The sequence below is a fragment of the Oncorhynchus mykiss genome, chromosome 22 (genome assembly GCF_057628025.1).
Source record: "Oncorhynchus mykiss isolate SJ-2025 chromosome 22, ASM5762802v1, whole genome shotgun sequence".
Taxonomy (NCBI): Eukaryota; Metazoa; Chordata; class Actinopteri; order Salmoniformes; family Salmonidae; genus Oncorhynchus; species Oncorhynchus mykiss.
Window position 1 is genome coordinate 3,647,197 of NC_143043.1, and position 27,651 is coordinate 3,674,847.

Sequence of the window (27,651 nt, forward strand, 5' to 3'; positions counted from 1 at the left end):
TGAAGGTCATTCTAGAATGGACATTAAAAATCCGATAACTGGACAGTTGAAAAAGTAATCAGGACACCTTGCAATCGCCGCAATATGCGCCTATACATGCAGACCGTACCTGCTACAAAGTTACAGAAAGCTAAACCAACAACTACCCAAGCAAAATATTTGTATATATAACAAGTATACTTAATTTATTTCAAATACAAGATTAACTTTTATAGTATATATTATATATACTATCATTACACGTCAACACACTTATTAAATGTGTACTTTAAATTCATTGGTTTTCAGTCTATACTATATGTTCACTATCATTTAGCACACTTATTAAAACTGTACTTCAATTTCAAACGCGTTAATGTACTTGGAGTTGTTTTAAGTTGAAGCACAGATGTATTTATTTTTTATGAAACTGCTTGTGAGTGATTAAGTACGCTATAAGTACACAGTGACTTGCAAAAATATTCAGAATCCTTGTATTTCTTCACTTTTGATTACAAAGTGGGTTTAAAATTGATTTCATTGTAATTTGTTGTCAACAATGAACTCAAAGCACTCTGTAATGTCAAAGTTAAAAATATATATTCATATTAAATCAAATGTGATAACTAAAATATAGTAGTTGCATAACTATTCAGCCCCTTTGTTTAAGCAAGTCTAAATTAGTTCAGTAGTAAAATTTGGCTTAACAAATCACATAATATGTTAAATGGACTCATTCTGTAAGAAATAATAGGGTTTGACATAATTTTTGAAATGATTAACCCTTCTTCTCTCCCCCATAGATACAACATCTGTAAGGTCCCTCAGACAAGTATTGAATTTCAAGCACAGATTCAACTACAAAGACAGGGAGCCTCATAAAGAAGAGCAGAGACTGGTAGATGGGTAAAAACATCAGACATTGAATATCTTTTTAAGCATGGTCAAGTTAATAATTATGCTGTGGATTATGTATTAAACCACCCAGACACAAAGATACAGTAATCATCCATGGGTTTTACAATGAAGCCATTGGTGATTTTGAAACTGTTGGAACACACTTGTTAAATGACTGAGATGGGAGACCTGAGGATGGATAAACATTGTAGTGACTCCACAATAATGACTTAAATGACAGAATGAAAAGAATACAAAATAAGAATATTCCAAAACATGCATCATGTATGCAACAAGGCACTAAAGTAATACACAAAAACAAAATTGTCAAAGGAATACACTTTTTGGCCTAAACGCAAAGCCTTACCTTTTGGGGCAAATCCAACACAGCACGTCACTGAGTAACTGCCACCTTATTTTAAAGCATGGTGGTGGCTGCATCATGTTATGGGTATGCTTGACAAACGGCAAAGGAATTCACCTTTCAGCAGGACGAGACCTACAACACAAGGTCAAATCTGCACTGGAGTTGCTTACCAAGACGACAGTGAATGTTCCTGAGTGGCCAAGTTACAGTTTTGACTTACATCTGCTTGAAAATCTATGGCAAGACTTGACATGCTTCCTGAGAGTATACTTTTTCATATCTCAAGGAAATATACTTATTAATGACAGCTTTGCACACTATTGGCATTCTCGCAACCAGCTTCATGAGGTAGTCATCTGGAATGCATTTCAATTAGCAGGTGTACCTTGTTAAAAGTTATATATATTATTTTTAAGGTATCTGTGACCAACAGATTCATATCTGTATTCCCTATCATGTAAATTCCATAGATATTTGGCCTAATGAATTTATTTATTTTTATTTATTTATTTCACCTTTATTTGACCAGATAGGCAAGTTGAGAACAAGTTCTCATTTACAACTGTGACCTGGCCAAGATAAAGCAAAGCAGTTTGACACATATAACAACACAGAGTTACACATGGAGTAAAACAGACAAACAGTCAATAATACAGTAGAAAAATAAGTCTATATACAATGTGAGTAAATGAGGTGAGATGAGGGAGGTAAAGGCAATAAATAGGCCATGGTGGCGAAGTAAATACAATATAGCAATTAAAACACTGGGATGGTAGATTTGACAGTAGATGAATGTGCAGTAGATGAATGTTCAAAGTAGAAATACTGGGGTGCAAAGGAGTAAAATATATAAATACAGTAGGGGAAGTGTTAGTTGTTTGGGCTATTTATAGATGGGCAATGTACAGGTGCAGTGAGCTGTGAGCTGCTCTGACAGCTGGTGCTTAAAGCTAGTGAGGGAGATGTGTTTCCAGTTTCAGAGATGTTTGTAGTTTGTTCAATTCAATGGCAGCAGAGAACTGGAAGGAGAAGCAGCCAAAGGAGGAATTGGCTTTGGGGGTGACAAATGAGATATACCTGCTGGAACGCGTGCTACGGGTGGGTGCTGCTATGGTGACCAGCGAGCAGAGATAAGGCTGGACTTTACCTAGCAGGGTCTTATAGATGACCTGGATCCAGTGGGTTTGGCGACGAGTATGAAGCGAGTGCCAGCCAACGAGAGCGTACAGGTCGCAGTGGTGGGTAGCATATGGGACTTTGGTGACAAAACGGATGGCACTGTGATAGACTGCATCCAATTTGTTGAGTAGGGTGTTGGAGGCTAATTTGTAAATGACATCGCCAAAGTCGAGGATCGGTAAGATGGTCAGTTTTATGAGGGTATGTTTGGCAGCATGTGTGAAGGATGCTTTGTTGCGAAATAGCCAATTCTAGATTCAACTTTGGATTGGAGATGTTTAATATGAGTCTGGAAGGAGAGTTTACAGTCTAACCAGGCACCTAGGTATTTGTAGTTGCCCACATATTCTAAGTCAGAACCGTCCAGAGTAGTGATGCTGGACGGGCGTGCAGGTGCAGGCAGCTATCGGTTGAAGAGCATGCATTTAGTTTTACTTGTATTTAAGAGGTGGTTCAGAGACTCACCAGCAGCAAGAGTCGGCGCAAGAATAGAACCCTGTGGCACCCCCATAGAGACTGCCAGAGGCCCGGACAACAGGCCCTCAGATTTGATACACTGAACTCTGCCGGAGAAGTAGTTGGTGAACCAGGCGAGGCAATCATTTGAGAAACCAAGGCTGTTGAGTCTTCCGATAACCATCAATTTAAATTGTTTGATTTCCTTATGTGACTCATCACCACATTATGTACTATGTAGCAACATTCGAAATTGTGTTTTTTTACTTTGGATAAAAGTTGAGACTAAGAGTTAGAAAATGATATATCATACACTGCAGTTGAGGAACAATGGGAAAGTAACTATGCTTTGAAAGTTGATAAACTTGTAACCCGACTTCTGAGAATATGGCACTTGAATATTTTGGTACACCTACTGGAGAGCTCTTCTTTGTCTACACCCATTCAGCAACGTTCACACCCTCTTAAGCTTTAGCCCCACCCATCTCTTTAAAGATTCACATGTGTGGCCGTGTGCTAAACAGAGTGAGCAGAGTAGTAAACAACCAAAGATTTCAGACTAAAAGTGGTAAAAGTAGTAGCCTACAATAAGAAAAAACTACAGGTAAAAATACACCATCTAGTTCTTGGCCTTTATCCCTATCTGACTTTAGTGCAGGTCATATTGTTCTTCGCATTACTGTCTCTGGTAAACACACACTATATCAAATAAAATATATGTTTATTTGTCACATGTACAGGATACATAAGGTGTAAACAGTACAGATAAATGGTTACTGGTATAGTAGCAATATCAAAAACAGTGTCCAGATAAAAATATTTTTAAATAATAAATTAAGGTATTACGTAAAATTGAAACACATTATAAGTACGCTTTCTTTGTAAAAAAAACAATACAGGACTTGAAATGCTATTTTAGTATATTTCTAATTTATGAGAAAGGTACATAAAATGTACTTAAGATGTATTCAAAGTATATTTGTTTTGCTCTTTATCTGATATACTAACAATACACCAAAAAGTGTCCCAATTTAGATCATATTAAATGTATTTAATATACCTAAATGCTAATAAAAATACAAATAAAGTTGATGTACATTTATTTTTGAGCATCTGATGAAATAACATTAGGCTGGACAATAGAACAAGTAAATATATGTTGGCTGAACTGGAAAACTAGCACGAGGCCTTTGCAAATGAATTGAAACTAACCTTCGCTGATCCTCTTCTGACATGAGTGAAGCTTAGAATTCCATTTTCCCTAAATGGCACCAAAAAATGTCTTCCTTTTTATTTTATCACTACAATTTGTTCTTAGGACGAAACTGAAAAATAACAACTCATGTAGAAAGTAAACAACCGTACCTCGATGGTCTCAAGTGGGCTTATGTCTGCATAATGAGGAAGTAGGACAAAAATGGCAACTTCTGACTATTTCTGGTCTAGTGATAGATGACGGCAGAGTACACTGCACAACCTTTTGTCATTAGAAAGAGGAGATTATCCTGATTAAAATGATGTCTGACATGTGAGATATTTGGCGAAATAGACCAGCATGCCTCTTCATAGGAAAACAATGGGCGGAGCTCAGAGTTCCAATGAAAAAAAGTATTTTGGGAATAGCGTTTGATGACAACGGAGTACACTGTCCAGCCTTGCATAATTAGAAAGAGGATATTATCATTATTAAAATGGCATCTGGCATGAAGAAATTTGAATATACACATTGTGAGATATTTGGTGAAATAGACAGACATGTTTGTGTAAAATGTCCCCATATGGAAACAATGGCGCAGCCTCAGAGTTCCAACAGTAATGTGTAATTTCTGACATTTGAAATCATAGCTTTTGATGACAGTGGAGTACGCTGCCCAGCCTTACATCAATACAAGAGGATAGTATCCATATTAAAATGATGTCTGACTTAAAACATTCTAAAGATACACATTTGAAGATATTTTGCGAAATAGACAGACATATCCCTATTTCCCCTATAGGAAACAATGGGACAACGTCAGAGTTCCCTGAGTAAAAATATACATCTGCTAACCATGTGTATGTGACAAATACATTTGATATGATTTGATTTGAAGTTTTAACTAACAGCAATTGATTGCTAGCTTTTGATGACAGCGGAGTACGCTGCCCAGGCTTACATAATCAGAAATAATAGATTATCCTAATTAAAATGGTGTAGAACTTCAAAACATCGAAAAACATCCATTTTGAGATATTTGGCTAAATAGATAGACATGGAGCGGCAGGGTACCCTAGTGGTTAGGGTGTTGGACTAGTACCTAGGGAGGTTGCACGTTCAAATCCCCGTGCTGACAAGGTACAAATCTGTCATTCTGCCCCTGAACAGGCAGTTAACCCACTGTTCCTAGGCCATCATTGAAAAGAAGAATAAAAATGTGTTCTTAACTGACTTGCCTGGTTAAATAAAACATCCATATTTCCCAAAACAATGGCAGTCTAAAGATGTATTTGCCTTTTTTGTGTTCCACATGCTGTGGTTTGAACTAGGCCTCTATGTGAAAGTGTGGCAATAATTAAACGCTTCATTATTCACAGTTTTACCCCACAGGTCTACAGCCAACTTCTGAAAACAAACTGCTCAGCAAAGCAAAGGCTCTTTTGAGAACTACCACATTTATTTTTTTAAATCACATTTCCAGTGTCTGTGTCCAGTGTCTGTGTTTATACACTGAGTGTAGAAAACATTAAGGACACCTGCTCTTTCTTTCTCTTTCTTTCTTTTTGATACCATGGATGCTTAGTCCTTAGCTTTGTCTGGACATTTTAGAGTGGTTATATTTCTCTAGCCCCATCCCAGCTTTTTAGCAAAACAGTGGTGGGAGACCACTTTGTTATTGTTTCACCTGATGATTTTAACTTTAAGGGGGTGTTACTTTGGCAGATAATGTTACCCATCTTAAGAAATAGTGTTTTATAATAATTAACTGAATGTATGATGTTTTTGGTTTAGTTTTTTTTAAATAATGTCAGTTGCATTGTTCATTGTTATGCTGTAAATGGCTATTTTTTTAAGTGATAAAATTAACTATTTTATGGTTTGCAATTCTGAGTAGTTACTACTCCAGTAAGGATTGATATACCTTGGCTATATACTTTTTTGATGGACTGATCAACACAATGTTTAAGGTACTGCAATTGCAAAATATTTCCAATAGATGGGGGTATATGACCGCAAATTAAATTTCAGACGATTAGTTTTTCTCCATGGTCATATCACTCCCCCTCCCCACCAAAGGATACTCCCATGAGCGCTTTTTCTGTCCCTTTCCACACTGCAAGAGGAAGGGACTGACTCTGAGAGAACTATAATAATGCCAAACATTAATTCAGTCACCTCTGGTCAAGCAAAATGTTTTTTTTCTGTCTCTTTCCACACTGCTAACGCAAGAGGAAGGGACACGCTCTGAGAGAACTGTAATAATGCTGAACATTAATTCAGTCACCTCTGGTCAAGCAAAACATTTTTTTTTCTGTCTCTTTCCACACTGCAAGAGGAAGGGACCGACTCTGAGAGAACTGTAACAATGCGGAACATTAAATCAGTCACCTCTGGTCAAGCGAAACATGTTTTTCCTAGTTAATACATTCATTGTCAAATTCATCAACCAGGTACTGCAATTCTCAATTAAACCAAAAAGTGACAGCATGACCACAAACAACATTTTCTGACATTTCCTTGAGATTGACTTTGTGCTTGTTCTATCTAGTGAAAAATAGATTTCAGGCGCTTGCTGTTGACAATTGATTGCTGATCTATCTAATTAACATATTTCACAAGATATATCAAATATAATTGAAATGGCATGCCATCGTCTGAGAAATCAAATCTAAAAGGCTTAGAAATGGAAAAAACGAACTTGCTGCATACAAGTTTAGAACTCGCTGAGTAAGTATCACAAGTCAAGAGAGAATCCACTACACTACAATATTACCTTTTCACTAATGTGCTGGCCACTTATATTATTGACACTTCCACGAGGGCATGGTTAACTCCTCTGCCTTCTCTCGCCTCAAGCCCCACCACAAGCTGGTGTCATCAGCAGCAGCGAGCACTCTGCCTTCTCGCGCAAGTGAAGGGCTTGTTGAAGTAATTTGCTAGCAACAAGGGTTGCATGATGTAATATTTATATACAGTAAAACGAGTCCTATATCGACATAACCTGAAAGGCCGCTCAGCAAGGAAGAAGCCACTGCTCCAAAACCGCCAAAAAAAGCCAGACTACGGTTTGCAACTGCACATGGGGACAAAGATCGTAATTTTTGGAGAAATGTCCTCTGGTCTGATGAAAATCAAAAGTAGAACTGTTTGGCCATAATGACCATTGTTATGTTTGGAGGAAAAAGGGGGAGGCAAGCAAGCTGAAGAACACCATCCCAACCGTGAATCACATATGTGGCAGCATCATGTTGTGGGGGTGCTTTGCTGCAGGAGGGACTGGTGCACTTCACAATATAGATGGCAGCATGAGGGAAGACAATTATGTGGATATATTGAAGCAACATCTCAAGACATCAGTTAACCTCTAGCGTCGAGCAATCTCGTATCCGGGAGCGTAATTATAGCCTCAAGCTCATTACCATAACGCAACATTAACTATTCATGAAAATCGCAAATGAAATGAAATAAATATATTGGCTCACAAGCTTAGCCTTTTGTTAACAACACTGTCATCTCAGATTTTCAAAATATGCTTTTCAACCATAGCTACACAAGCATTTGTGTAAGAGTATAGATAGCTAGCATAGCATTAAGCCTAGCATTCAGCAGGCAACATTTTCACAAAAACAAGAAAAGCATTCAAATAAAATAATTTACCTTTGAAGAACTTTGGATGTTTTCAATGAGGAGACTCTCAGTTCGATAGCAAATGTTCAGTTTTTCCAAAAATATTATTTGTGTAGGAGAAATCGCTCCGTTTTGTTCATCACATTTGGCTAAGAAAAAAAAACGAAAATTTAGTCATTACAACGCCAAACTTTTTTCCAAATTAACTCCATAATATCGACAGAAACATGGCAAACGTTGTTTAGAATCAATCCTCTAGGTGTTTTTCACATATCTATTCGATGATAAGTCATTCGTGGCAGTTGGGTTTCTCCTCTGAAGCAAATGGAAAAATGCACGCAGGTGGAGATTACGCAATAATGCAACGGAGGACACCAAGCGAGCACCTGGTAAATGTAGTCTCTTATTGTCAATCTTCCAATGATATGCCTACAAATACGTCACAATGCTGCAGACACCTTGGGGAAACTCATTCCTGGCGCATTCACAGCCATATAAGGAGACATTGGAACACAGCGCCTTCAAAATCTGGGGCATTTCCTGTTTGAAATTTCATCTTGGTTTCGCCTGTAGCATCAGTTCTGTGGCACTGCAGATTTGGAAACGTCAGAGTGTTTTCTTTCCAAAGCTGTCAATTATATGCATAGTCGAGCAGCTTTTCGTGACAAAATATCTTGTTTAAAACGGAAACGTTTTTTTATCCCAAAATTAAAAGAGCGCCCCCTATATCAAAGAAGTTAAAGCTTGGTCACAAATGGGTCTTCCAAATGGACAATGACCCCAAGCATACTTCCAAAGTTGTGGCAAAATGACTTAAGGACAACAAAGTCAAGGTATTGGAGTGGCCATCACAAAGCCCTGACCACAAACCCAGAGAAAAATTGTTGGCAGAACTGAAAAATTGTGTGCGAGCAAGAAGGGCCTACAAACCTGACTCAGTTACACCAGCTCAGTCAGGAGGAATGGGCCAAAATTCACCCAACTTATTGTGGGAAGCTTGTGGAAGGCTACCCAAAATGTTTGACTCAAGTTAAACAATTTAAAGGCAATGCTACCAAATACAAATTGAGTGTATGTAAACTTCTGACCCACTGGGAATGTAATGAAAGAAATAAAAGCTGAAATAAATAATACTCTCTACTATTATTCTGACATTTCACATTCTTAAAATAAAGTGGTGATCCTAACTGACCTAAAACAGGGAATTTTTACTAGGATTAAATGTCAGGAATTGTGAAAACTGAGTTTAAATGTACTTGGCTAAGGTGTATGTAAACTTCAAACTTCAACTGTATATACTTGCATGCTATTTTAATCATATTGTTGCTTGTAGCTTATAGCCAAAAGATAATCTTCTGAAATTGGTATTATGCTTTGTGGTCTTATGTTTCCATCAATTGGAAATATTTAGCAATTGCAGTACCTTTTACATTTCTTAACACCCTCTAGATTTTATTGACGCACCGGTGTGTCAATTTAAGTAACATAAAAAAAAATCCCCATAAAAATCTGTCAGTTTAAATTGGCCACATCTTAAAAAAGAATAAGGCTTTTACGGAAAACATATTGTTAACCATGATCATGACATGTTTCACTTTTTATTGGTAGGCACCAGCCAACTCACTACAACGTGTACCCAGCCAAACAGTGAAATAGCCATAAATGTGTTAACATCAAGTTACCTGAGGTAAACCCACAAAGTTTACACTAGTAAACCTCATTGCTACTAACGCCGAAGCATTATGATGAACAACGGGCTGAGAATACAATATTTGGAAAGTGAGTTGGTGCTATTGGCACTCAATAAAACTAATGCGATCTGTCAGGTTCATCATGTTTAAATGTATAAAATACACCATTTTGAACAACGGGGACTGTGAAGAGACACACAAAAGTACAGACACATGCATACGCACACATTGTGATATTGTTGTATGGTGGTATTGAACATTTGTGTAAATGTGGTGGTGTAGGGATGTTAAATTCTGTACTGTTTTATCTTTAGCTCATTCAATACAAACATAGTTCACTGTTTTATATTTAGTTTTATATGTAATGTGGGTGCTTTGATGTGTTTGGACCCCAGAAAATGCTAATGCAGCTCACGAATAAATACAAATACAGGAAGAGGCTGAGCACACACCCTTGTGGGGCTCCTGTGTTGAGGATCAGCATAGTGGAGGTGTTATTGCCAACCTTCACTACCTGTGTGTGGCCCTTCAGGAAGACTGGGACCCAGTTTTACAGGGCTGGATTCAGACCCAGGGCCCGAGCTTGATGGTGAGCTTTGAGGCTACTACGGTGTTGAAGGCTGAGCTGTAGTATTCTGACATAGGTATTCATTTTGTCCAGTTGGGAAAGAACAGTGTGTAGTGAGATTGAGATTGCATCATTTGTGGATCTGTTGGAGCAGTATGCGACTTGGTGTGGGTCTAGGGTTTCCGGGATGATGGTGTTGATGTGAATCATGACCAGCTTTTCAAAGTTCTTCATGGCTACTGACTTGAGTGGTTATGTAGACAGGCAACCTTTGCTTTCTTGGGTACAGGGACTACTGTGGTCTGCTTGAAACATGTCGGTATTACAGACTCGGTCAGGGAGGGGTTGAAAATGTCAGTGAAAACACTTGCCAGTTGGTCCGTGCATGCTCTGAGTATACATCCTGGTAATCCGTCTGACCCTGCAGGTCTTGTGAATGTTGAGCTTTTTAAAGATCTTGCATCGGCTACGGAGAGCATGATCACACAGTCGTCCGGAACAGCTGGTTTTCTAAAGCATGTTTCACTGTTGCTTGCCTCGAATCGAACATAAAAGGCATCTAGCCCATCTGGTAGGCTTGCATCACTGGGCAGGTTATGGCTGGGCTTCCCTTTCTAGTCCGTAATAGTTTGCAAGAACTGCCACATCCGTCAAAGCCGGTGAAGCATAATTCAATCTTAGTCCTGTATTGACGCTTTGCCTGTTTGATGGTTCGTCTGAGGGCATAGCAGGATTTCATATAAGCATCTGGATTAGTGTCCCCCTCCTTGATAGCAGCAGCTCGGTATCGATGTTGCCTGTAATCCATGGCTGGGATATGTGCGAACGGTCACTGTGGAGACAACGTCGTCGGTGCTATACTCCTCAATGCCAGACTGTGCTAGCAAAACAGTCCTGTAGTGTAGATCTTCATCATCTGACCACCTCTGTATTGAGCGAGTCCAGGTCCTTTCTGCTTTAGTTGTTGCTTGTAAGCAGGAGTAAGGAGGATATAATTATGGTCAGATTTGGCAAATGGAAGGCGAGGGAGAGCTTTGTATGCATCTCTGTGCGTGGAGTAAATGTGGTCGAGAGTTTTTTTCCTCTGGTTGCACATTTAACCTGCTGATAAATCCGATTTACCAAATGTCTAAGTTTGCCTGCATTTTAAAACCTCTTGAGACTAGGGGGCAGTATTTTCATTTTTGGAAAAATAACGTTCCATAAGTAAACGGGCTATTTCTCAGGACAAGATGCTAGAATATGCATATAATTGACAGCTTAGGATAGAAAACACTCTAAAGTTTACAAAACTGTAAAAATATTGTCTGTGAGTATAACAGAACTGATGTTTCAGGCGAAAGCCTAAGAAAAATCCAATCCGGAAGTGCCTCATGTTTTGAAAGCTTTGCGTTCCAATGTGTCCCTATTGGGCTATCAACCAGATTACTGTTTCTTCGTATTCCCGAAGGTGTCTAAAGCATTGTGACGTAGTTTTACGCATTTATGTTGAAGAATACCCGTAGGCGGCTACATTGCGAAAGTGGTCACCTGATGCTCCCAGAGAGATTCTCGCGTAAAATACAGAGGTAGCCATTACTCCAATCGGTCCTACTGAAAAACGAATTGTCCTGATGGATATATCATCGAATAGATATTTGAAAACCACCTTGAGGATTGATTATAAACAACGTTTGCCATGTTTCTGTCGATATTATGGATCTAATTTGTCGTGACCGCAATTTCCGGTGGATTTCTCAACATTCAGCTATAAAAATAATCTTTATGGAACAACAAACGTTCGGCTATAAAAATAATCTTTATTGAACAAAAGGAACATTTGCTGTCTAACTGGGAGTCTCGTGAGTGAAAACATCCGAAGCTCATCAAAGGTAAACGATTTAATTTGATTGCTTTTCTGATTTTCGTGACCAAGCTGACTGCTGTTAGCTGGACATAATGCTATGCTAGGCTATCGATAAACTTACACAAACGCTTGTCTTGCTTTGGCTGTAAAGCATAATTTCAAAATCTGAGACGACAGGGTGATTAACAAAAGGCTAAGCTGTGTTTCACTATATTTCACTTGTGATTTCATGAATATGAATATTTTCTAGTAAGATTTTTTGTCTGTTGCGTTATGCTAATTAGTGTAGTTAGTGTAGTTGATGTAGTTGTTAGTGTAGTTGATGATTAGTGTAGTTGATGACAATTCTCCCGGATCCGGGAGGGGTAGTTCTAAGAAGTTTTAAAGTCCACGGACACTAAGAGTGACGCTTCTGGATAAGCATTTTCTTTTTTGCTTATGGCCTTATGCAGGTCATTGAGTACGCCTCCGTTCTGTATAGCTCATTGAGTGTGGTCTTAGATCCGTGGATCTATTGGGGTGGTATGGGTCTAGGGTGTTGGGTAAGGTGGAGGTGATATGACTTCTCTAGGGTAGGGGGCAGCATGGAGAATTTCGGATGAAAAGCGTGCCCAAATTAAACTGCCTGCTATTCAGCCATAAAAGCTAGAATATGCATATACAGTGGGGCAAAAAAGTATTTAGTCAGCCACCAATTGTGCAAGTTCTCCCACTTAAAAAGATGAGAGAGGCCTGTAATTTTCATCATAGGTACACTTCAACTATGACAGACAAATTGAGAGAAAAAAATCCAGAAAATCACATTGTAGGATTTTTAGTGAATTTATTTGCAAATTATGGTGGAAAATAAGTATTTGGTCCCCTGTGAACGCGCATTGTCAACTCGTGGCAGTGGTGACTATTTCCTGTCTCATTCGACACCCCTTCACATTAGAGTCATCAGACAAAGTTCTATTGACTGTTGACATCTAGTGAAAGGCGTAGGAAGTGAAAAGTCATCCATATCTCGCTGTAACTTCAATGAGAGCTTGGTTGAAATCTGACAACCCCAGAAAAAATCCAAACAGGAAGTGGAATTTCTCAGGGTTTCTCCTGCAATATCAGTTCTGTTATACTCACAGACAATATTTGGACAGTTTTGGAAACTTTAGAGTGTTTTCTATCCAATACTAATAATAATAATAATATGCATATATTAGAAACTGAGACTGAGGTACTGGCCGTTTACAATGGGCACCTTTTCATCCAAGCTACTCAATACTGCCCCTGCAGCCATAAAAAGTTAAGTGGCACCATTGATTTCAGTAATCCACTCGTTCAATATGCATACAAACGAATCCAAAAAGTTACCGGTAAAGTTTGTCCAAACAAGTCAAGCGATGTTTCTATTCAATCCTCAGGTACTCTAATATCTAAATAAATGATAGCATTTAAGACAGAGAATAGTACCTTTTTGCCTTATTGTCTTTGAATTGGGTATGGTAGTAGGTGCAAAGCGAACCGGTTTGTGTCAAGAACTGCAATGCTGCTGGGTTTTTAATGCTCAACACACTTGTACTGTAGATATGTGGTAGTCGTGGAGTATGGGCCTGAGGGCACACAGTGTGTTGTGAAATCTGTGAATGTATTGTAATGTTTTTAAAACGGTATAAACTGCTGTACCCCAGGAAGAGTGCCTCGTTTACATCCCTCCTTTGCCAAGATAATCCATCCACCTGACAGGTGTGGCATATAAAGAAGCTGATTAAACAGCATGATCATTGCACAGGTGCGTCTTGTGCTGAGGACAATAAAAGGCCACTTTAAAATGTGCAGTTCTGTCACACACCACAATGCCACTGATGAGGGAGCCTGTAATTGGCATGCTGACTGCAGGAATGTCCACCAGAGCTGTTGCCAGAGAATTTAATGGTAATTTCTCTAACATAAACTGCCTCCAATGTCGTTTTTAGAGAATTTGGCAGGACGTCCAACCGGCCTCACAACCGCAGACCACTGCCATGGTAGTGACCAAAAAAACATGATAATATCATGGTAGTTTTTTCATTGTACTACCAAGGCAGGAAAATACCATGGTAGTTGCATCAGTAGCATGGTATGTTTCAGCCATGGCAGTGACAAAAAAAAGTCTATATATTTTACCTAATGCAACATTGACTACTTGCTCTGCAATGGCAAAGCATAGGCCTAGTATATCCTCTTAAACCCCTTTAGCTCATAGTGAAAAACCACAACACACACGGTCTAGTAGTGTAGTGTACCCTCTTAAACCCCTTTAGCTCATAGTGAAAAACCACAACACACACGGTCTAGTAGTGTAGTGTACCCTCTTAAACCCCTTTAGCTCATAGTGAAAAACCACAACACACACGGTCTAGTAGTGTAGTGTACCCTCTTAAACCCCTTTAGCTCATAGTGAAAAACCACAACACACACGGTCTAGTAGTGTAGTGTACCCTCTTAAACCCCTTTAGCTCATAGTGAAAAACCACAACACACACGGTCTAGTAGTGTAGAATACCCTCTTAAACCTTTTTAGCTCATAGTGAAAAACCACAACACACACGGTCTAGTAGTGTAGAATACCCTCTTAAACCCCTTTAGCTCATAGTGAAAAACCACAACACACACGGTCTAGTAGTGTAGAATACCCTCTTAAACCCCTTTAGCTCATAGTGAAAAACCACAACACACACGGTCTAGTAGTGTAGAATACCCTCTTAAACCCCTTTAGCTCATAGTGAAAAACCACAACACACACGGTCTAGTAGTGTAGAATACCCTCTTAAACCCCTTTAGCTCATAGTGAAAAACCACAACACACACGGTCTAGTAGTGTAGAGTACCCTCTTAAACCCCTTTAGCTCATAGTGAAAAACCACAACACACACGGTCTAGTAGTGTAGTGTACCCTCTTAAACCCCTTTTAGCTCAAAGTGAAAAACCACAACACACACGGTCTAGTAGTGTAGAATACCCTCTTAAACCCCTTTAGCTCATAGTGAAAAACCACAACACACACGGTCTAGTAGTGTAGTGTACCCTCTTAAACCCCTTTAGCTCATAGTGAAAAACCACAACACACACGGTCTAGTAGTGTAGTGTACCCTCTTAAACCCCTTTAGCTCATAGTGAAAAACCACAACACACACGGTCTAGTAGTGTAGAATACCCTCTTAAACCCCTTTAGCTCATAGTGAAAAACCACAACACACACGGTCTAGTAGTGTAGAATACCCTCTTAAACCCCTTTTAGCTCATAGTGAAAAACCACAACACACACGGTCTAGTAGTGTAGAATACCCTCTTAAACCCCTTTTAGCTCATAGTGAAAAACCACAACACACACGGTCTAGTAGTGTAGAATACCCTCTTAAACCCCTTTAGCTCATAGTGAAAAACCACAACACACACGGTCTAGTAGTGTAGAATACCCTCTTAAACCCCTTTAGCTCATAGTGAAAAACCACAACACACACGGTCTAGTAGTGTAGAATACCCTCTTAAACCCCTTTAGCTCATAGTGAAAAACCACAACACACACGGTCTAGTAGTGTAGAATACCCTCTTAAACCCCTTTAGGTCATAGTGAAAAACCACAACACACACGGTCTAGTAGTGTAGAATACCCTCTTAAACCCCTTTAGCTCATAGTGAAAAACCACAACACACACGGTCTAGTAGTGTAGAATACCCTCTTAAACCCCTTTAGCTCATAGTGAAAAACCACAACACACACGGTCTAGTAGTGTAGAATACCCTCTTAAACCCCTTTAGCTCATAGTGAAAAACCACAACACACACGGTCTAGTAGTGTAGAATACCCTCTTAAACCCCTTTAGCTCATAGTGAAAAACCACAACACACACGGTCTAGTAGTGTAGAATACCCTCTTAAACCCCTTTAGCTCATAGTGAAAAACCACAACACACACGGTCTAGTAGTGTAGAATACCCTCTTAAACCCCTTTAGCTCATAGTGAAAAACCACAACACACACGGTCTAGTAGTGTAGAATACCCTCTTAAACCCCTTTAGCTCATAGTGAAAAACCACAACACACACGGTCTAGTAGTGTAGAATACCCTCTTAAACCCCTTTAGCTCATAGTGAAAAACCACAACACACACGGTCTAGTAGTGTAGAATACCCTCTTAAACCCCTTTAGCTCATAGTGAAAAACCACAACACACACGGTCTAGTAGTGTAGAATACCCTCTTAAACCCCTTTAGCTCATAGTGAAAAACCACAACACACACGGTCTAGTAGTGTAGAATACCCTCTTAAACCCCTTTAGCTCATAGTGAAAAACCACAACACACACGGTCTAGTAGTGTAGAATACCCTCTTAAACCCCTTTAGCTCATAGTGAAAAACCACAACACACACGGTCTAGTAGTGTAGAATACCCTCTTAAACCCCTTTAGCTCATAGTGAAAAACCACAACACACACGGTCTAGTAGTGTAGAATACCCTCTTAAACCCCTTTAGCTCATAGTGAAAAACCACAACACACACGGTCTAGTAGTGTAGAATACCCTCTTAAACCCCTTTAGCTCATAGTGAAAAACCACAACACACACGGTCTAGTAGTGTAGAATACCCTCTTAAACCCCTTTAGCTCATAGTGAAAAACCACAACACACACGGTCTAGTAGTGTAGAATACCCTCTTAAACCCCTTTTAGCTCATAGTGAAAAACCACAACACACACGGTCTAGTAGTGTAGAATACCCTCTTAAACCCCTTTAGCTCATAGTGAAAAACCACAACACACACGGTCTAGTAGTGTAGAATACCCTCTTAAACCCCTTTAGCTCATAGTGAAAAACCACAACACACACGGTCTAGTAGTGTAGAATACCCTCTTAAACCCCTTTTAGCTCATAGTGAAAAACCACAACACACACGGTCTAGTAGTGTAGTGTACCCTCTTAAACCCCTTTAGCTCATAGTGAAAAACCACAACACACACGGTCTAGTAGTGTAGAATACCCTCTTAAACCCCTTTTAGCTCATAGTGAAAAACCACAACACACACGGTCTAGTAGTGTAGAATACCCTCTTAAACCCCTTTAGCTCATAGTGAAAAACCACAACACACACGGTCTAGTAGTGTAGAATACCCTCTTAAACCCCTTTAGCTCATAGTGAAAAACCACAACACACACGGTCTAGTAGTGTAGAATACCCTCTTAAACCCCTTTAGCTCATAGTGAAAAACCACAACACACACGGTCTAGTAGTGTAGAATACCCTCTTAAACCCTTTTAGCTCATAGTGAAAAACCACAACACACACGGTCTAGTAGTGTAGAATACCCTCTTAAACCCCTTTAGCTCATAGTGAAAAACCACAACACACACGGTCCAGGGACCTGGATAGGGTATGGTGAGAAGAATGAAGTTTGAAAACTTGAAGATTTAAAATACAGTTTTTAGTTGGCTCTCTCATTCAACTGATTTTGCTACTCTTATACAATTCTAAATAGCCAATGAACAAAAAAGGTATTAATTGGGGGTAAAAAAAAGTATTAATTGTCATCTTATCTCATAGATACATTTTCATTATGTAATTCTCAACATATCCCTAAAAACAGCAATTTACAATGTGTCCTTTTGTTTACACTGTGTGAATGTTGGTCCTGTCACCATTACTACAACAGGCTAGCTTGACCGGAGCCAACGTTAGCTTCTATGCTAACGGACTTTTATCATTTTTTCCCCATTTTCCATTTTTTTTTACATTATAGACATATTAGGACCAACAATAGTAGCCTGCCTCTGACTTGATCAGAAACTTACCATACCATACTGGTATGTAAATTCATCAATATAATACCAACCAACCTCTTTTGACCTTTATAAGAAGTGTTGACATGCTGAATGCACCGATGTGTCTGTTTAAGCGACTAGCACACAGCTCGGACACCCATGCATACCCTACAAGACCGCCAGAGGTCTCTTCACAACCCCCGTCCAGAACAGACTATGGGAGGCGCACAGTACTGCGTAGAGCCATGGCTACATGGAACTCTATTCCACATCAGGTAACAGATGCAAGCAGTAGAATCAGATTTTGTTTTTAAACAGGTAAAAATAGACCTTATGGAACAGCGGGGACTGTGAAGAGACACACACAGTCACAGACACACATTCACATGATAAGCCACGCAATCTATACACACATGCACATGGATGTTGTATTGTAAATATGTGTTGGTGGAGTGGTGGCCTGAGGGAACACATATGATAATGAGGGTACCATATGATAATTTTTGGTACCATGTATCATAATTGTGCATTGCCATGGTAAAATGTATAATGCATGTCAAAACCATGGTATGTCCATGATCCACATCTATACCATGGTATAAATGATGCAATGCCATGATATTATTTAGGTGCTTGGCAGTACCATCATATGTCAACGCTAAAGCTACGGTACATTTCCATGATTTAGATCTATACCATGGTATAAATTATGCAATACCATGGTAATATTAATGTACAACGGCAGTACCATTATACTTCAAGGCTAAAACCATGGTACGTTTTCATTATTTAGGCTATACCATGGTATAAGTGAACGTACCATACTAGTACCATGGGTTTTATGGGGAAAAACTAATTCTAATTGGCTGGGCCTGGCTTCCCAGTGAGAGGACCTGGCCACCAAGGCCCACTCATTGCCGCACCCCTGCCCAGTCATGTGAAACCCATAGATTAGTGTTTAATGAATTTGTTTCAACTGACTGATTTCCTTCTATGAACTGTAACTCAGTAAAACCTTTGACATTTTTTCATGTTGCGTTTTATATTTTTGTTCAGTGTAAAATAAAATATAAAATGTGTAAAAGATTACATAGTTTGTTGGAACCATACTGTCTTCAGCTTGAGAGTAGGCTTACTAACAGTTGAGCTAAGGGCCAGGTATCCACATCAATACATGAGGAGATGAAGAGGGCTAGAGGGAGGGAAAGGGGAAGAATAGCAGGAGGATGAACTAAATGTGAGCGGCATGAAGCGGGAGAGGAATAAATTGAAAGGGGTAGAGAGGGAGAAATAGGAAAAAAAGGGGCGAGCATGGATATATAATGGGCTTCTTGGCCAGCTTCCTCCATATTCATGTGGAAACGGTGGATGGGCTATTGTGAGAAAGAGGGAATGAGGGAGAGAGAGGGAAATAAGAAAATGAGGAGATAGGGTATGAGGGAGAAGGGGAGAGAGGGGGAAGGGAGTGAGAGAGTACAAGGCTCTGGTGATTTCTGGCTGGTCCCCACATGCGTGTGCTTATGAATGTGTGTGTTCCTATGCCTCATTTCCATATGAGATGCTCTCTACAGTTGAGGGCTTGTTGTTGTTTTTTTTCTGAATCTTGTTGTATTGGTTGTGTTTCCTTTGAGAACCTCAGAGCCAGAGAAATGTACAGCCTTTGTCCTGTACAAAGAGTGTTCCGCGGACACACACTCAAACACAGACACCCACACATGTAGGAACGCACACACACTCCCCCTCCCCCCCACACACACACACAAAATAGCCCCACCCCACCTCACACACACACACACACACACACACACACACACACACACACACACACACACACACACACACACACACACACACACACACACACACACACACACACACACACACACACACACACACACACACACACACACACACACACACACACAGGTACATACGGACGAGGGTGGAGATAAAAGGACAAACTAAAAAACATCTCGGCTGTAAAGTTTCTCTCTCAGTGCATTGGCTTGGGAGAGACAAACACAGTCTTTCATACAGGCTGGGATGGCAGGTTTCAATGCTACCGCTTTGCCACGGCTCTCAGGAAATGTTATTACTACTTCCAACAATACGGCTACTATGATAATGGTACGTGTAGGGGTAGAGTAGTAGTAATGGTAACACTTTACAATAAGGTTCCATTTGGAAAGGGTTTATAAAGGGTTTGGAATTACATTATTAACGCTTATTTAATAATTTGCTAAATGCATTATAACAAATTGGTCAAAATATTGCCATAGAATGTCCGTGCTTGCCAAATAGTGAGCCACTATTTACTTCCAGCTAATATTGAACCCCTATGTATCATCGTGCAACCTTATTGTCAATGGTTGCACAGTTAAACAATAGTTATTTTCTCATTTTTGAGTGTGATGCATTGTTGCCCTGTCCAAGGTTGGTTTTCAGACCAATGGTCAAGTCCCATGATGTGCCCCATGTTTGAAACCCTGATGATGCATTGGTTCACTTATTTATTCCAGGAATGAAGGCTTTGTCTGAAGATCTCAAGACATATTATTGGTTTGGTTCCCTGGTTTCGGAGAAATTCCCCCGACTTTGTGAGATCTGCCCAATCTTTTGAAACACGCTTGAAATAAAGATGACCTGGAACGTGCCCAGAATTTTGTGTTGACACTGACACCAGTGTCATCAGTGAAGAATCAGGAGGGGCGTGGCTATGAGAAGTGTGCAAAGGCCAGACAGAAGAGAAAGAAACATTGTTCACAAGACAAACCTTTTGACAGGGGAGAGGGTCAATTCTTTATGCAATTTGTTTCACTTTTGGATACAGAAGTTCTGCTGGATGATTTAGCACTTTGCTCAGCTAGCTAAGTAGCTAGCTAGCTAACATTTGCTAGCCCATTTGACTGCCCTACCTAGCTAGCTAGCAAACCTAAAATGTATTTTTCAATATAGAAATTCAGCTTGACGATTTGCTATTAACCCACACTAACATACCAGACATGACTCTTCCTGTAGGCAAAAAACCCTCTGAGGCTCCAATTTATCATTCTTAAACTGCCTGCGGATTAGTGCCACCCGACCTGAACCCGACAGGCCCCGACGTTATACATTGGGTTAGGGCCTGGTAAGGTCTGTTTTCTCATCAGTAGCTAGGGTGGGGTAGTGCTCGGGTATCACTAAATTGATCACTAACATCATAACATGGTGTTAGAAGTGCTTAAACCTTCTCAAATATAAAACAGGTAGAACATCACGGGCATGGGTATGGCTCAGAAATAGTCGTTTTTGGGGGTATCTGTACTTTACTTTACTGAACTCAGCAAAAAAATAAACATTCCTTTTTCAGGACCCTGTCATTCAAAGAAAAAATATTTCCTCTCTCTCTCCTCTCTGCAGATCCTCTCAAGCTCTGTCAGGTTGGATGGGAAGCGTTACTATGCAGAAATGTTCATGTCTCTCCAGAGATGTTTGATAGGTTTCAAGTCCGGGCTCTCGCTTGGCCAATCAACAACATTCAGTGAATTGTCCCGAAGCCACTCCTGCGTTCTCTTGGCTGTGTGCTTAAGGTCGTTTTCCTCTTGGAAGGTAAACCTGAGGTCCTGAGCGCTCTGAAGCAGGTTTTCATCAATGATATCTCTGTACTTTGCTCCATTCCTCTTTGCCTCGATCCTGACTAGTCTCCCAGTCATGCCACTGAAAAACATCCCCACTGCATGATGCTGCCACCACCATGCCTCACCGTAGGGATGGTGCCAGGTTTCCTCCTGACTTGACGCTTGGCATTCAGTTCAAAGAGTTCAGTCTTGATTTCAACAGACCAGAGAATATTGTTTCTCATGGTCTGAGGGTCTTTAGGTGCCTTTTGGCAAACTCCAATTGGCCTGTTACTGGGGAGTGGCTTCCGTCTGGCCACTCTACCATAAAGGCCTGAGTGCTGCAGAGATGGCTGATTTTCTGGAAGATTCTCCCACGCTGACAGAACTCTACAGGTCTGTCAGCGTGACCATCAGGGTCTTGGTCTCCTCCCTGACAAAGGCCCTTCTCCCCCGATTACTCAGTTTGGCTGGGCGGCCAGCTCTAGGAAGAGTCTTGATGGTTCTAAACTTCTTCCATTTGAGAATGATGGAGGCCATTGTGTTTTTGGGGATGTTCAATGTTGCAGACATTTTTTGGTACCCTTCCCCAGATTTGTGCCTCGACACAATCCTGTCTTTGAGCACTACGTACAATCCCTTTGACCTCGTGGCTTGCTCTGACATGCGCTGTCAACTGTGAGACCTTGTATAGACAGGTGTGTGCCTTTCCAAATAATTTCCAATCAATTGAATTCACCACAGGTGGAGTGTGTAAGTAGAAAGACCCCATATCAATCATGTAGGTGGGGTTTAGAGGGAAACGTTGATTATGCATCTCCGTTTGGTCAACCAGTTTTGTAGCAATAGTTAAGCTTTATGTTACAATAAGTCCCAAGGGATTTTAATGACCACAGAGAGTCAGGGCATCAGTTCAACATCCCATCCAAAATAACGGAAGGAAGAGTGGCCCCTAATGTCCCACCAACACCTTTTCTAGCAACATCTGCTCTCCCATCCAGGGACTGACAAGGACCAACCCTGCTTAGCTTTAGAAGCAACCCAGCAGGTAAACGTAGCCAAAGATAAGAAAAATAGCAGGCACATTTCTTATTTAACCTTTAAGGGAGCCCTGTAAGGGAGGGAGGCATTTGCTTTAATCGCGTTGTCATAACACGTTTCAGTAGCTAGGTTTCCATCCAACTGGCAACAGATTTTCATGCAAATATTCTAAAATCCACATAAAAACAATATGTGCATTTCCTAAGGCTGTGTGTGATGACGTAGTGCAAAACCCCCCAACTTTTGTAGCTACCAAAAAAAAACAAGTTAAATGGGTTAATTTCGCAATTTCAAATCTACTGATGGTTTTCTCACAAAAAAATGACATCATATAGCGAGTGTGACAAACCTGGTATTGGCACGTGCGCTCTAGCTAAAACATATAGCCTACAACAAAGCCTCCTTCACTCACAAAGCCAAATTTACCCTTGTAAAGCTGACTGTCGATCCTCGACTTCGGCGATGTAATTTACAAAACAGCCTCCAACACTCTACTCAGCAAACTGGATGCAGTCTATCACAGTGCCATCCGTTTTGTCACCAAAGCCCCATATACCACCCACCACTGCAACCTGTATGCTCTCATTGGCTGGCCCTTGCTACATATTCGTCGCCAGACCCACTGGCTCCAGGTCATCTGTAAGTCTTTGCTTGGTAAAGCTATGCCTTATTTCAGCTCACTGGTCATGATACCACCCACCCATAGCACGCGCTCCAGCAGGTATATCTCACTGGTCATCCCCAAAGCCAACACCTCTTTGGTCTCCTTTCCTTCCAGTTCTCTGCTGACTGGAACGAATTGCATTTTTTTTTTTTTATAAATAAAAATCGCTGAACTTGGAGACTTATATCTCCCTCACTAACTTTAAACATCAGCTATCTGAGCAGCTAACCGATCGCTGCACACAGCCCACCTGTAAATAGCCCATTCAATCTACCTACCTCATCCCCATATTGTTTTATTTACTTTTTTGCACACCAGTATCTCTACTTGCACATCATCATCTGCATATCTATCACTCCAGTATTAATTTGCTAAATTGTAATTACTTCGCTAATATGGCCTATCTATTGCCTTACCTCCTCACGGCATTTGCACACACTGTATATAGACTTTTTTCTATTGTATTATTGACTGTACGTTTGTTTATTCCATGTGTAACTCTGTGTTGTTGTTTGTGTCACACTGCTTTGCTTTATCTTGGCCAGGTCACAGTTGTAAATGAGAACTTGTTCTCAACTGGCCAACCTGGTGAAATAAAGCTGAAAAGAAATAAATGAAAAGATCCAGATGCAGACTGTGGAAGTAACACTGTTTATTGTAGCAAACAGGGGCAGACAAAGACAGGTCAAGGCAGGCAGGGGTCGAAAATCCAGGGTAAGGCAGAGGTACAGGATGGCAGGTGGACTCCGGGACAGGCAGGGTTCAGTAATCCAGAGGTGGAGCAAAGGTACAGGACGGCATTTAGGCTCAGGCAGAGAGGTCAGGTGTGTGGGTACATGGTCAGGACAGGCAAAGGTCAAAACCGGGAGGACTAGCAAACAGAGGCTGGGAAACGGAAGGAGCTGACAGGAAAAAATCTGGTAAGTTTGAACTAAAAAGACGAACTGTCAACAAACAGACAGAGAACACAGGTATGAATACACAGGGGATAATTGGGAGATGGGCGACACCTGGAGGGGGTAGAGACAAGCACAAGGGCAGGTGAAATAGATCAGGACATGACACCCTGTGAAGTTCATTGTAATTAATTTAATCTGTAGCCTAGTAAAGTGCATGCTATCCTGAAGAATCGTAGTGGGAGGACCACACAACATGTTCACCTGGAGAAGATTGACCCCAAGAGACACATGTAATAAGGATGTGTTATGATGAGCCTCTGTTGGCTGTCAAAGGTCAAAGGGGAGTTTTTTTTGTTGTTGTAATAAAACCTTCTTTTTTTATTTTGTAATAAAAAAACTTGTCCATGACAGGACTCCAAGTTTACTTCGATATGATTATTATTATATCAATATTTGCACATAAAAGCATTTCCACTGACATTTTCAGATTCCACCTTGTCAAGCGTATTTTGTTTTGTCGACATTTAGAAAGTCTCCATCAGGCCTATCATGACATTTTTTTATCCGACATGTACTTTACTCGCATAAAAAGGTTGGATGGAAACCTGCTTACTGCAAAAAAAATGGTTTGCCTCAATTTACAGGGGTGAATATATAGAGAGAGAGTTATCAGTATCATATCTGACCCAAGCGCTCATATCCTGTGTGTGTGTACGCTGCCTATGTGTGTCCTTGTGTGGCATATATGTGTGTGTGTGTCAGTGAGACAGGAAGTGGGCTGAGTGTGATGGAGACAAGAGGGCCTGTCTGGCCACGCCTCGTCTCTTCTACACCACCCAAAGGAAATCATCTGCTCCCCTCTCCCTCCTCCCCTCTCTTCTCTATTTGCACCCTGTAACCTTTTCTATTCCATCCTCGAAAGAGCCCCTTTACGCACCCCTCTAGAAATCCAGACCCCACGAGACTGCTCGTCTTGTTAATTTTCTCCTTCCTTTTGCCCCCAACATCCCAAATATACTATAGGCTGCTCCTGGTTGTCCTGCATGACCCTCATCCCCCTTCTCTTCTCCTCTAACTGTAACCCCTCAGTCCCTCCCTACCCCATCTCTGTGCCCCTACGACTCTCACTTCTCTGGCTGGCCTCAGAGCTGTATGAGGAGTGAAAGAAAATGCAATGTGGATATCCAGGTTGACAATCATTAATGGAGAGAGACAAGTACCAGTGATATTCTACCCCACCCCTTCTCCTCCCTACTCCCTCACTCTTTCCCTGCATCCTCCTCCAACCCACCCCCACAAACACCGTGGCAGTTGATTGTGTGGATTCTGAATTTGTGCAAATAACAAAAGTGTGTCCCTGCCGTGTGTTTGTGTACAGAATGTATTTTTTGGTTTGTGTGTGTGTGTGTGTGTGCGTGCGTGCGTGCGTGCGTGCGTGCGTGCGTGCGTGCGTGCGTGTGTGTGTGTGAGCAAGGGTACATGCCTTTTCCTGAATATATGTGTCAAATTGTATCAAATGTTATTTGTCACATGCTTCGTAAACACCAGGTATAAACTAACAGGCCAATAATGCAGAGAGAAACATAAATAATAATAATAAAAAATGTGAGGAATAAATACACAAGGAGTAGAGACAACTTGGTACCAGTACAGAGTCAGATGTGCAGGGATACGAGTTAATTTTGGTAGATATATACATTAACAGTACCAGTCAAAAGTTTGGACACACCTACTCATTCAAGGGTTTTTCTTTGTTTTTACTATTTTCTACATTGTATAATAATATTGAAGACATCTAAACTATGAAAAAACACATATGGAATCATGTAGTAACCTAAAAACTGTTAAACAAATCAAAATATATTTTTTACTTGAAATTCTTCAAAGTGGCCACCCTTTGACTTGATGGCAGCTTTGCACACTCTCGGCATTCTCTCAAACAGCGTCATGAGGTAGTCACCTGCAATGCATTTAAATTAAAAGGTGTGCCTTGTTAAAAGTTATGTTGTGGAATTTCTTTCCTTCTTAATGCGTTTGAGCCAATCAGTTGTGTTGTGATAAGGTAGGGGTGGTATACAAAAGATAGCCCTATTTGGTAAAAGACCAAGTCCATATTATGGCAAGAACAGCTCAAATAAGCAAAGAGAAATGACAGTCCATCATTACTTTAAAACATGAATGTCAGTCAAAATGGAACATTTTAATAACTTTGAACGTTTGAAGTGCAGTTGCAAAAACTATCAAGCGCTATGACTGAACTGGCACTCATGAGGACCGCCACAGGAAAGGAAGACCCATAGTTGCCTTGACCGATAAGTTCATTAGAGTTACCATTAGAATTGCAGCCCAAATAAATGGTTCACAAAGTTCAAGTAACAGACATATCTCCACATCAACTGTTCAGAGGAGACTGCGTACATCTGGCCTTCATGGTTGAATTGCTGCAAAGAAACCACTACTAAAGGACACAAATAAGAAGAAGAGACTTGCTTGGGCCAAGAAACACAACACATTTTTATTAAACCAGGCAAGTCAGTTAAGAACAAATTATTATTTACAATGACAGCCTACCCCAGCCAAACCCTAACTGTGGGCCGCCCTATGGGACTCCCAATCACGTCTGTTTGTGATACAGTCTGGAACCGAAGCAGGGTCTGTCGTGATGCCTCAAGCACTGAGATGCAGTGCCTTAGAGTGCTGTGCCACTCAGAAGCCCATCGACATTAGACTGGTGGAATTCTGTCCTTTGGTCTGATGAGTCCAAATTTGACACAGAATAGTTGAACAGATGATCTCTGCATGTGTGGTTCCCACCGTGAAGCATGGAGGAGGAGGTGTGATGGTGTGGGGGTGCTTTGCTGGTGACTCTGTCTGTGATTTATTTAGAATTAAGGCACACTTAACCAGCATGGCTACCACATAATTCTACAGCGATACACCATCCCATCTGGTTTGCGCTTAGTGGGACTATCATTTGTTTTTCAACAGGACAATGATCCAACACACCTCCAGGCTGTGTAAGGGCTATTTGACCAAGAAGGAGAGTGATGGAGTGCTGCATCAGATGACCTGGCCTCCACAATCATTGGGATGGATTGGGATGAGTTGGACCACAGAGTGAAGGAAAAGCAGCCAACTAATGTTCACCATATGTGGGAAGTCCTTCAAGAATGTTGAAAAAGCATTCCAGGTGAAGCTGGTTGAGAGAATGCCAAGAGTGTGCAAAGCTGTCATCAAGGTCGTGGCTACTTTGAAGATGATAAAATCTTAAATATATTTGAATTTGTTAAACACTTTTACGGTTACTACTAGATTCAATACGTGTTATTTCATAGTTTTGATGTCTTCACTATTATTCTACAGCGTGGAAAATAGGAAATAGGAAAAGGAAAAACCCTTGAATGGGTAGGTGTGTCGAAACCTTTGACTGGTACTGTAGGTATGGGTAAAGTGACTAGGCAACAGGATAAATAATAAACAGTGGCAGCAGCGTACCGCATGTGAAGAGGCAAAAGGGGTTAATGCAGATTGACCAGGTAGCTACTTAGCAGTGTGTGTGTGTGTGTGTGTGTGTGTGTGTGTGTGTGTGTGTGTGTGTGTGTGTGTGCACTCTAGCTAGAGTGACTGTTTAGCATGTGAGCTAAGCGGACCTGCCACCACTGCTAACCATTACTGGAAGCACATATGGCTGATGGCACATGTCAATACTGTCTGTGTTGGGAAATGCACACGCTCTAGCTAGTGGCTTTATTGTGATAAATTGTACTCCATGTACTGACTACTAATTTTTAAAGGAAATGTCATGAAAAATGTAATGGATGACATACACAACAGTCATTATGTTTATTGAACTGCGTGAATAAAATAA

General features: G+C 40.6%; 1 protein-coding gene across 3 annotated transcripts in view; it reads left to right on the plus strand.

Moving 5' to 3' along the window:
- The window catches only part of klf12b (KLF transcription factor 12b), a 163,293-nt gene that overhangs the window by 122,402 nt on the left and 13,240 nt on the right, over positions 1–27,651 (plus strand). The gene's annotated exons all lie outside the window — the stretch shown is intronic.